This window comes from Equus caballus, chromosome 3 (genome assembly GCF_041296265.1).
Source record: "Equus caballus isolate H_3958 breed thoroughbred chromosome 3, TB-T2T, whole genome shotgun sequence".
NCBI lineage: Eukaryota > Metazoa > Chordata > Mammalia > Perissodactyla > Equidae > Equus > Equus caballus.
Genome location: NC_091686.1, coordinates 49,672,981 through 49,685,568, shown reverse-complemented (window position 1 = coordinate 49,685,568; position 12,588 = coordinate 49,672,981). Strand labels below are relative to the sequence as shown.

At 36.6% G+C, this 12,588-nt stretch overlaps 1 protein-coding gene across 18 annotated transcripts in view; it reads left to right on the top strand.

Moving 5' to 3' along the window:
* The window catches only part of BMPR1B (bone morphogenetic protein receptor type 1B), a 377,788-nt gene that overhangs the window by 163,448 nt on the left and 201,752 nt on the right, over positions 1 to 12,588 (top strand). Inside the window, exon 1 of one of the 18 annotated variants that reach the window (XM_070262228.1) lies at positions 4,738 to 4,856. The exons of 15 other annotated variants lie outside the window; for them this stretch is intronic. The gene's annotated coding sequence lies outside the window, so the exon portion shown is untranslated. Of the gene's footprint in view, positions 1 to 4,737; positions 4,857 to 12,588 lie in introns of those variants that run through there. 2 more of the 18 variants (XM_070262239.1, XM_070262231.1) reach the window with 2 other exon arrangements.

Below are 12,588 nucleotides of genomic sequence, written 5' to 3'. Positions count from 1 at the left end.
ACCTCATAGAAATTAAGTTGGTGATATTAAGAGAAAAACTATAAAATGAGTTTGTGTGTCAAGTTATATTGCGGCAATTCACCATATGTCTAACCAGGTCACATAAAAGTTAGTTAAGGTGTGAAAGCAGTAATTTAAATTCCTCGGGGCGTGGAGGGAGGCACTAGTGAAGGCAAGAAGTCAAATGGCATAGAGGCCAAACAGAAAGAGTGACTGTAGACTTTATTTACTGCCTTCAAGTGAATTTCACTTGTACCCATTTTCAAAGGAAAGCCTGATGAACAGGTCTGTTTGTATCCCCTCAGTTTGACAGGTCGGGGTGGGCAGGTGAGATGGAATTCTGTTATCTCTGAACACTTAGTGTTTGAAAGACATTCCAAGATCAGTAGCTAGATAAACATGGTTTCCAGTTTAGGCTTTAAAATATTAATCTTGACCTGTTTCTTCTTGTTTTTACATTGAGAACTGCAGTTTTAAAGATAGAAAAAAGTATTTAATGTATTCCAGAACTAAGAATGGATTTGACTTTCAGTAAAGATCATGTTAAATGTTGATATTGCTCAGAGTCCTTTCCTTGGCTCTCCTCTCTTCTCCCTCAGTTTACTTGTTTTCATCCACACCTGGGCTTTCAATGGTCATGATTCCATTCCCTGCATCTCTTAGGTCAGATCCTCATAATTTCTCAGTTATACTCAAATAGCTTCCTAACATCTATCCCCTTTTCCTCCTTCCAAACTGTCTACCATTCCATCAGCTGAAGGGATATGTGATCCTACCACTCTCCCCTCCATGACCCCCAGCGCCTCCAGGATTATGCCCTGTGGCATATAGGGCCCTTCAACTTCATCAAATCCTTGCCAACGATTCTCCCCTTGTCACTTGTCACTACCCTTTCTGTACCTACACGTACAGCCTATGAATTTTCTGTAGTTCCTCAATTTATGTGCTGACTTGTTCATGCATGATTCTCTTCCTTTGTACTTGCTGTTCCCTCTTTCTTGAATGCCATTCCTCCCTTTTGTTTACTTGGCAGATTTTTATTTAGCCTTAATGATTTCATTTAAAGCAACTATTTCTTTCTCTGTCATACTTTCCCTAGCAGAGTTAGGTAGTTCCTTTCTGTCCTCTCATAATGCCTTGAATACATTTCTGATTTGATTCTCAATATCCACCTTAAAATGTTTTCATGTCTCTCTTAGTGTTCTGTAATTTCTTTATGGACAGAGCTTAAGTATTAGAGATTCAGTTGTCATGTGTTGAATGAACAAATTGATAACTGCTCTATGTTTAGTACTGTGCCATTTATAGTAGAAGAAAACTTAGAGGAATATGATTTCATTTCTATCCTCATAAGGTTGTGATTTTATTTGGTGGGCAAAGAACACGTGAAATAGGGAACACAACATAAAGCATAGTATACAAATGAATTATTCATATTTTAAAAGTATGGTATATGTATGTGTACATACACACAGTGGGTGGGGGGACGGGCAAAGATCAAGTTTAAGTTATGAGACAGGCTTCATGGACTAGATAAGAGTTTAATGGGATAGGGAGGGAGCTGAGGTTGGAAACAGCACCATGGTCTGAGGTTGAGCAGAGTTGTAGCTATTGGATTGATGAGTGCTTTTCCTGTGCATGTTTTGCATAGCTTCTTTTTAGTACATTTTAGATAGTTTATATGGGTTTAGTAGAAAGGCAAATGGTGATCATTTTAATTTGTAAAGAGACAAAAATAAAATAGGGGAAATTAGAACAATGAATGAAAGTTGAAATGGATACTGGGTATGTATTGGAAAGAGATTAATCCATTTAAAGTGAAATCGGGAGTGAATAATTAAGTCCTAAATGCAGATGTCCCAGTAAGAAGTAGAATGATTGACAATAGAAGAATGTTACAGTGACAGTAAGGTAGGACCTCTCTTTGGCTGGCTTCTAAAGAACAGTTGTGAACAGTGTTTACTGTTGAGATCCAAAATGTTATGGCTAGAAAACTGTTCATCCTTGTTGGGAAAATGAAAAGAAAACCAGAGATAAAAACAAAAACAGACAAACAAGCCAGATTCATTAATTTTCAGGTGAACAGTGAGAAAGAGTTTAAATTGAGTGGGGCATGAGTGTTTGATGGAAGAGTAACTATTTTCCTGTGGAGTCAAAAAAGAGAAAACCAGTGAGAGTGTGCAGAAGGATCACAAACTGAACAAGTAATTAAGTTACAAAGGGTGAAATCTATAGCCACAATGCAACTATACATTTCTCACTTGCATGTTAGTTCCCCAAACACACTGAAGATAATGCTGACTCAGTCTAGGATGTATGAGGCAGAAAGAAACTTTAGGGATCTCATAGCTGTGTCGTTTCCCTCGGGTCCTGAGGTCCCTGGCTGGCCGTCACTTCTGCACTTTGCATAGTTTCTTATGAGTGTTTTGTATATGATGTCCAGATTTTTTAGCTGTACTAGCAGGAGAAATAGTAAGAAGTATAGTAACGATGCTCTGGTCAACAATGGACCACATGTACGATAGTGGTCTTGTAAGATTAATACCATATGTCCTAGGTGTGTAGTAGGCTTTACCAGCTAGGTTTCTGTGTTCACTCTCTGATATTCACACACAACGAAACCGCCTAATGACATATTTCTCAGAATATATTACCATCGTTAGTGACACTGGACTATACTTATATTCCATCTTGGTCCAGAATCACTTATATTTTTAAAAGTCCCTTTTTGGTCCTTGGAAGTTAGGATGGAAGCTTCTTGAATTGGTAGCTTTGCAAATGTAGGGGGATGCCAGCTTCAAGATTGCTATGGATTCTGAGGCACCATAGAAAATAACTGTAATAATAGTTACGTTTACTACATACCAGACCCTCCTTGAAAGCACGGTATAATTTCTTCTGTGCCCTATTTCTGTGAAAACCCTATGGGAAAGGGGAACTAGGGCAAAGAGATTTGCAAGCTTTGTTTAAACCCTCAGACAGTCTGATTCCAGAATCTGAACTTTTTAAGCGCTGTGTTCCCTCTACCATTTGACAAATAAAATTTTTTTTAGGGCTCTGACATCCTAAATTGGGAATCACCAGCAAGGGATTAAGAAAATTGATAATGGAACCACATGCTTAAAGTGATAGATTCTGAAGAGAATTCTGTATGTGAGCCAAAAGGAACTACAACTACAAATTTAAAATTTTCCCACATTTCTCCTTTGCTTTAGAATTAATTTTACAGCTTCTATAATTAAGGAGTAACCCAACACTGTGAGTTAAAATCAGAGTAATAACTAAACTCTTCAACATAAAATTAATAGTTCTTGACAATATAGTAGTCTGTGATGTTATTAGGTTGTCATGAAAACTTAAAAACTACAATTTGAAAGTGGGCTTGACTGCCCAATGTACTTGTGTATTTTCCTAGACTAATGCAGTATAAGATTGTGCTCGATTTTGTCAAGTTTGTAAAATTCGTAAACTTTCTTTAGAGTCAGGTCCAAAGCAAACTGATGACTAACATTTGCTACCTAGCCATAGCTTTCTTATTTTCTCTTAATTCCTTGATAGACACAATCACACAATCAGGTAAGGTGGCATATTACTAACAGGATTTGGTAATATGTAGCAAAAAATCTCATTTATCTTTTTTACAGTTTTTAGGGTTAGTGGTTTTATTTTCTGATTTTCATAGTTTGATGTAACTTTCCAGGAATTTCTTTGGAAAATGTACTGTTTTGGTTTGATGAGTTTTAAAGCCAAAGACGTTTTGGGATACCTTTGCCACAGCTGAAGGAAGCCAATACTCATGAAAGTACCTTGTGAATGTCAGCAGTATGCTAGTTGGTCAGTGTGGCCCGTGCTTCAACTGGAGTTGTTTGTTTTGAATCAGATACTATTACAAGTTAAAATAATACTACCCTGATCCTTTTTCTTTTTAGGAATGAGCCCAATAATAGTAATGCATTTGGGGGTCACTGTTATTATGCTGTAAAAATCAAACATTTATGAAATAACAAAATAAGAATTGTTCAACATACAATTAGACACTGGGTCTGGTTAATTTTTCCATCAAACTTCTTACAAACTCAGGCTTTTGCAGTATTGCTTATGAGCTTTTCAACGTTTCATAGTCACTAGGGATAAAAATCTCTGTAGTCTTGCCAGAGCTTTAAGTTCTTAAAGGTCTTTTTTGTCTTTATCAGAATCGTTGAACATGTGAACAAATGGTGTTTACTGAGTTGTACAGTACATACAGGCTGTCTTAAAATGAGGCTGCTGGGTGGCTAGTTAGCTCATGTCGCTCAGTTCAGCATTTTTTTTTTTTAAAGATTGGCACCTGAGCTAACATTTGTTGCCAATCTTTTGGTTTTGTTCTTTGTTTTTTTTTTCTTCTTCTTCTCCCCAAAGTCCCCCAGTACATAGTTGTATATTCTAGTTGCAGGTTCTTCTAATTGTGTTATGTGGGACACCGCTTCAGCCATGGTCTCATGAGCAGTGCTAGATTCGCGCCCAGGATCCGAACCGGGGAAACCCTGGGCCACCAAAGCAGGGGGTGTGGACTTAACCACTCGGCCATGGGGCGGCCCCTCAGTTCAGTGTTTATCATATCATCAGCTGTGCACTCAGGCCGCTGTAACTGCACTGAATTTGTTCCTCTCCTATATGCTGAAATTGAACAAGTTACCAAACTCTGTTACTCGATTCTCTGTTGGTCTCCAGAATTTATCCCTCAAGTTCATTCCCACTTTCACAATCCTATTCAAGGCTTCATCCTTGCATGACTGGATTTTGGCACAGACTTTTAACTGATTTCTCTTCTTCTGGTTTTTCCAACCCTCTGCAGGAAAGGTGCTCTGAATTTTGAGGTACGTGGTAGTAGGTACATTATAAGGATGCAGTAAATGCTTATTGATGGGTTAGAAATGAGTTCTCAGAGGTGGCAAGTGAGGTGCTTCATTTGGATGTTGAGACTTCTAATGATGAAGCTGTATTTTATTTTTTCTGTTTGATGAAAAACCCTGTGAAATTCAACTAGGTTCTTTCTCCACGCACCTGCTACATTTTAGTCGTAAAACTTACACCCTGGCTCTGGCTCTCCTATAGGTGATAAAAGAAAAAACCCTGCTGCTTACTTACTTTGAGTGAATAAACATTTAGGAGTTCAAAATGGTAAAGTTAAAATTGTTTTCTTTGTGGAGATTTTCTATTTTTATTTGTAAAATATATTTAAACATTTAAAAAAATTATGAAAGTTAGCAGGTGGTGTGGGCAACATAAACAAAAGAAAGAAAAATTAGCATTTTTATAGGACTTTTTCACATATCTATGAGATTGTTGAGTTGATAGTTTATGTTTTGGGGCTTATTTTCAGTGAATTGCTCTCTGTTTTCAAGAAGAAAAATAAAATGCTAACCTAATTCTAGTTTGTTGCTTTATCATCACAGTCTTTCGTTAAACTTAAAATTGTTGATGCTGAAAAGTGTGCAGCCAAAGTTACGGGAACAGTCCCCAGCATCTATTGTTTTGTGTTTCAAACATCACTCATCCATTTCCAACAGGTGTTCTGCCAGCTGTACCCAAAACGTTTCAAATGATTTAGAATCTATTTCCACACTTACTTTGTTTTGTGGCTGTTTACTGTAAAAAGAGTTCTCTGATTACATAGTTCTTTGGCACAGCAAAAGACCAGAAGACAGAAAAGCAAGTCTAATTTGAGGTCTACCTGCATGTTGTTACTGTTTCGGAAGATGGAGAAAGTGAGAGGACTAGGATTGTTTTGTGGGTAACACTGGTGCTGATAAATGGATTTTTCTTTTAATATTGTATATTTTGGCATGTATATTTACGTTGTGGCAAGAAAGAATTTAAATGGGGTCAGAATAATTTTATTTTTACAGCTGCATGAAAGTACAATAAAAGAGTGAATTTTCAGAAATTTTAGAGCTATGAGGCCTATTAAAATGGAGGAAAAGATCTCTTGTATTTTGTTCTTTGATGAAGAAATAGAAAGTACATTAAGGTCTTTTCTGTCTGTAAACATATCTAGTTAGTGATCATAAATGACTGGGAACAATTTTATGTAGGAAATTTTATGAGTATATCACACTTTTGTCAAGGTATTAAGCTTTAAAGCTTCTGAATATTTAAATGATTTGTGCTACTGAGATTAAACTATTCTTTGTTTACTTCTTATTAATCAACCAAATAAACAAGTCTCAATAGGCAGGAAATGAAACAGAGCTATTTCCCATGCTGATAAGTAGAGTTTGCCTTCAGCTATAAATAATCATGGTTGAAACATCTCATTTTCAAACTGTGGTTATATGTAACAGATACCATGTTTAAATGTCATCTTATAGCTGATATCAAATTTAACTCTTGCTGTCACTTTATGGCATACCATTATTGGACTGAATTCTAGCCTCAGAGTACAGCTCCACATATAAGCAGGTGTTAAGAAATGTTGCCTTAGAGTTGTAGGCATAGGATGGAGTACATCCATGCACATAAAATGGTCTTATTTGTAACATTGAAAATGTGTTTGCATTTTGTGGGCAGAATAAAACTGATTGGGAGCTAGGGAAATACCTAATACTTCCTCTGCGTATGTACCATACTGTATTGTAGAAACTTGTGATCTAAGGCCCTGCAATATCCTCAATGAGCGGACCTTCCATTACTAAATTCTGACTTTTCCCTTTCACTAGAAAATTAAAACAACCAGCCCTCTCCATTCCAAAGAATATGCCAGCATATGTGCTCTTGTGTGGTAGTAAAAAGAGCTGGCCCTAGAGTCAGTCACCTGGATGTGAATTCTCGTTCTTCCCTTCACTACTTGTGTGAAGTTGAGTAAGCTGCTTAACTTGTCCATTCTTCCATATCTTCACCTCTGAATGAGGATGGTAAGAGTTCCTACTATATAGATTTGTTTGAAGTTAAATGAATTAATATGTATACAGTGCTTAGGACCATGCTCTGCACCAAGCAAGTATGGCTTAGCTGTTGTCATTCTGATGCTTGGTCCTCTTATACTTGATGACTATAGGTTGAGAAATAGTATTGTGAGAAAGTGGAACTTCATATATGGTTGTTTTTCATGGTCTTCATTTTAACATTAAGGAAACTGAAGTTGAATGCTATTAAATGACTTATTCAAGATTAAACAACTACATAATGGCAGATTTGGGACTAGAATTTAGGCCTTTTCAATGTCTCGCATCTATTCTGTTTTTATCTCAAGTGTGTTCAAATAATTTTAGTAGTTATAATTTACATATTTCGTGTTCAAAATTTCTCTTTTCTCTAATTTAGAATTTCACTAAAATGGTTAAAATGCTGCAAATGTATAGAGTGGAAACTATTTAATATTCATATATAGTCATGCATCCTTAACGACAGGGATACATTCTGAGAAATTCATCGTTACGCGATTTTGTCATTGTGCCAACATCACAGTGTATTCTTACACAAACCTAAGTGGTATAGCCTACTACACACCTAGCCTATATGGTACTAATCTTAGGAGACTACTGTTATGTATGCGATCTGTTGACTGAAACATGGTTATGTGGTGCATGACTGTATTTTAAAATCATATTAAAAATTCTCACTTGGAAAATGGTTTGTATATTTTTCTATAAAAAGGATACTAAAATAAGGAAACCAGTCTCCTCTTATACATCTGCCAGGGTCTGAAACTACTTAACATTCTGTGCCATAACAAGTGATAGCAGTTTTTAATACATAGGTAAGCTCTTAAAATTAATAATGCAAAAGCAAAAATAAACAGGTGGGATTACATTAAACTAAAAAGCTTCTGCACAGCAAAGGAAACCATCAACAAAATAAAAAGGGATAGAAGCAAATAATTGCAAATCACATAACTGGTAAGAGGTTCATATCCAAAATATATAAAGAGCTCACACAACTCAATAGCAAAACACCAAATAATTTGATTAGAAAATGGACAGAAGATCTGAATAAATGTTTTTCCAAAGAAGACATACAGCTGGTCAACAGGTACCTGAAAAGAAGCTCAACATCATTAATCATCAGGGAAATGCAAATTAAAACCACAATGAAATATCACCTCATACCTGTTAGAATGACTATCATCAAAAAGACAAGAAATAACAGGTGTTGGTGAAAAGATGTGGAGAAAGGGGAACCTTTGTACACTGTTGATGGGAATGTAAATTGGTGAAACCACTATGGAAAGCAGTATGGAGGATCCTCAAAAAATTAAAAATAGAACTACCATATGATCCTGCAATTCCACTTCTGGGTATTTATCCAAAGAAAATGAAAACACTAATTCAGAAAGATATATGTACCACCATCTTCTTTGAAGCGTTATTTATAATAGACGGTATATAGAAACAACCTAAGTGTCCCTCAGTGGAGGAATGGATAAAGAAATTGTGGTGTATATATATACAATGGAATATTATTCAGTCATAAAAAAGAACGAAATCTTGCCATTTGTGACAACATGGATAAATCTTGAGGGCATTATGCTAAGAGAAATAAGTCAACCCAGGAAAGATAAATACTGTATGGTCTCTCTTACATGTGGAAACAACAACAACAAAAAGCCAAGCTCTTATTTACAAAGACTAGATTTGTGGTGGCAAGAGGCAGAGGGTGGGAGAAATTGGTGAATTTTCTTTTTTTTAGTTTAAGTAAATTGAATGATTAAAAAAATTAATAATGCATTGTTGCTTTGCATTTCTCTGGAGACCAGAATTGAATTCATCATGCTAGCAATATAGATATGTATAACTAAAGAGAAATTGTTTTATTTGTTTAGATGTCCTTGTATAGTTTCCTTCCAAGGTCTAATGATTTACATTGTAATATTTGCAAAGCTTTATGGTTCACAGTAGGGTGTAGGACAGTGACATGGTGATGTTTGTACTTTCTGGGTATTTTCAGTGGTAAGTGAGGCTTCCTGAAGTCAGACCTATAAAGAGGCCCTAATTACCTGCCCTCAGTGATTTTTTTTGTAGTGAACTTTTTGCCTTATTGTAGTGCTACCATAATGTTTGTGGTGCAACCTGTGTACCTGCATTGACTGGAGAGGTTGAATGGCTTGGCTGTCTGGGACGTGTAATAGATCCCAGCCTTTTTCCGTGACATCATTATTATAACAGGCTTCTTGGAGAGTATGAACAGCAGCTGCGCACTTTTGTGAGTTTTACATTATGAACCATAACAACGTTTTCAGCTCTCTACAAGTGATAGGGCAGCTTGATGCTTAACAAATGAGGCCAGACTCTGAGCTGTGAAACCGTTAACAGATCGAGTAATGACATGGGCCCTGTGTATGGAACATTTCATAACACAACAGGAAAACTGGTGACTGTCATTTAGCACACGGGCTAAAAGGTTTTTCCTGACTTCTTGTTCAGTATAACTTTGCAGAATCAATATAGAATTGCAATTTGTGTCAATAGATGTTGCATATCTTCAGTTGAATTTTATTTTGAAACTTTAGCAGATTTTCCAGCATGTGAGTATTCCATTTTCCAGCCTTTAAATAGAAAACAAGAAATCTTGGTCCTTGAAGATCAAAATAAAAATGCTTATTCTTATCATAAAGGTTAAGAATCTAATATGATGGGGAAAAAAGTCTTGATTAAACATCTATGGATGGGGCCGGCCCGGTGGTGCAGCGGTTAAGTTCTCACATTCTGCTTCTTAGTGTCCCGGGCTTTGCCGGTTCGGAGCCTGGGTGCAGACATGGCATTGCTTGGCAAAAGCCATGTTGTAGTAGGCGTCCCACATATAAAGTAGAGGAAGGTGGGCACAGTGGGCCAGTCTTCCTCAGCAAAAAGAGGAGGATTGGCAGCAGTTAGCTCAGGGCTAATCTTCCTCTAAAGAAAAAAAAAAAATCTATGGCTTATTTATGTATAGGAAAATAGATATATCTACTTCTAATTTGTATAGTAGTTAAGCAAAAATAAATAATTTTAGCAGAGAAGTTGATTTAACTCTTATAGGCCTACCTGAAAAGTTCTTTACAATACTGTGTTTATCAGACTATAATTATTTTTGAATAATAATTTATTACTGTGATTTGCAGTAACAAACTATATGCCTTCCTTGTGTCTGTTTTCTGTAGTAAAAAAAAAATAACTAATAACTGAGATAATGTCTTTTCCTGGGATATTTAAAATTCTGCAGAGTATCTTAACCAAGAGAGATCAAAATGCCTGAGTTGGGACAGTTTTTACAAGAATATCTTTTCTAATTCCCTATTTCATTATAAGTCTAGACTCTTAGAATATCAGTGATCTCACAAATATTCACGTGCGGTCTTTGCTAAGATTAGTGAGTACTGCCATGGAATATTAGTGAGTATATTTGAGTTATCTCTTAGAATCTTTCAGTAACAAACTCTGGCTTTTTCTGGTTTTTGTCATCACTGTTTTTGAATGTGGATTAGTTGCTTCTTGTTTAGCAACATAAGAATGTAAATTATTTTTTTTTTCTTTGTCAGATTCCTAGTAAAAATGAAAGGAAAATTGTTTGTGGCTTTTAGAAATATCAAATCTTGAATTTGTCAGAGAGTAGTAATTCTAAACATCTATCAGTTTCTCATTGTTTTCATCTCTCACTTCCTTTGAAGTAGGGATTTTGTGGGTGAGGCAGCTAACACGTAGAGGGTAGAGGGAAGAATGGCTCTGGGGGAAAACTTCTATAATATGGCTTTTTACAAAAGGCACTGGAGCAAATTTGAAATAAGCTACATATAATTGATTTTTCAGTGGCAAGAACTGAACCTTTGGTACATATTGTTAAGAATAGCCTAAAATAATGAATTTTGAATTTACAGTTTTTAGCTTCAAACACTTAAATTACTTTATCCAGTCAAGCAAAAAAGTCAACATTAATTAAATACGCTGTTTCCCTTTCAAATGCTATTATTTTGAGATTAGAACTCATAGTTTATGTCTTGATATTCAAAAAGGCAAATTCAGGGAAAGGACCTGACTTTAATAGAAAAGATGTCAGGTCATAATCTGTGTATTCTTATGATTAAATTTAGATTGATTACTATCACTCAAAGATCAGAGGTCTAGTGGTATGTATATTGAATAAATCTGGGAAGAAATTCTCAACACAGCCATTTTGTGAACTTCCTTAATGAGTGAAATTTTTTATTTAGGAAAATTCCAGCTATAACCACTAGATTGGCTTAACACTACTAACATGCTTATCTCGTAATAGAGATAACTTTAACAAACTTGAGGAAGTGAAAGATTTGCTGGTCCAAGATTGCTTAGGAATTTTATTGCTTAGGTATGGGATAAGCGCATCCTAAAATACAGGCACAGTTCTTCCCAGATGCTTCCTTCTTTGAGCTAATTAGTGACTGTCGTTCATGTGTATTGATCTTTTTTAAATTAGATTGTAAGGTCCTTGAGGGCTGGAGCATTTCTTTACTTGTATCCCCCTGTGATTTGGGGCAGAGTAGGTGTTCAGTGTCAATAATGAAGTAATGTACTTGCTAGCCAACCAGGATTTTGGAGCCTGGTCACATGCTTTTGTGTGATGGGACCAGCCAGACTAATACCCAAGGATGGTGTAGTAAGATTTAATCTTCTGGCCTGTCTTGGCTCCTTTAGCACTGTTCTTCTTGCAGTTTCATTCTAGTCCTGGAAAAGAGACAGGCTCCAACCTGCACCTCTCTGGTCTTCGTGGCCTTAGTCCTGAACCACATTTGCCCTAACAGGCTTAATTTTCCTCTTCCAGTACTCACACATTCAGATCATACTCCTGAGACTAGTACTGCTACTTACTACTACTGCTAGCTACAATTTATTGACTGCCATTAGGTGTTAAGGCCTTTACGTATGCAAATTCATTTAATTCTCACAGTCCTGTGAGATGGGCATTTTACATGTGGGAACAACCAACGTGTCCAGTGACACACACCAGACTTGGTAGAGACAAGATGTTCACCCAGGATTTTCTGGTTCCAGGCCTCTGCCTTTAGCCTCTCCCTGGTCAGAACGTGTTTCCGCATCAAACCAGGCACTTGCCCTTCTCTAATGTAGTTGGGTGCTTACAGTGCAAACCCCTCCAGAGTGCCTTAGTCCATACCAGGTGGTAATTTCCCCAGCAATACCGCCAGGGTCACTCAGAAAGGTCCTAGAAGAGCAAGCCTGTTGAGAAGCATGAAGGAGACCTGAAATGAGGAATACAGAAGAAAGGCCAGAAGATGCTAGAGAGAGAGAGAACGTTCAAATTCCCTCACTCTCTGACCAGAAGCTCTTACGTTTCCAAATCAAATACTGTATTCAAGCATAAAACTAGTATTTCTGTTTAGAAGTAAATGAGTTAAGGAGGGCTTTTGAGGTATCTAATCTCTCTCATTTAGATGGAAACTAAGAACAAAGAAAAAAGGAAAAGACACCAGGAGCATAAAGAAGAGATGGGCTTTGTACTTCTTATCCTTTAAGAGTTCAGAGGCCCATACAACCTGAGGTCCTTCTTAGCCTCTTGACCTTGGGCAGCTTCTCTAACTCTCGAGCTTAAATTTTATCACTTGTAAATTGGAGATTATAATGCCAGGATCCAGGCTGCCCAACG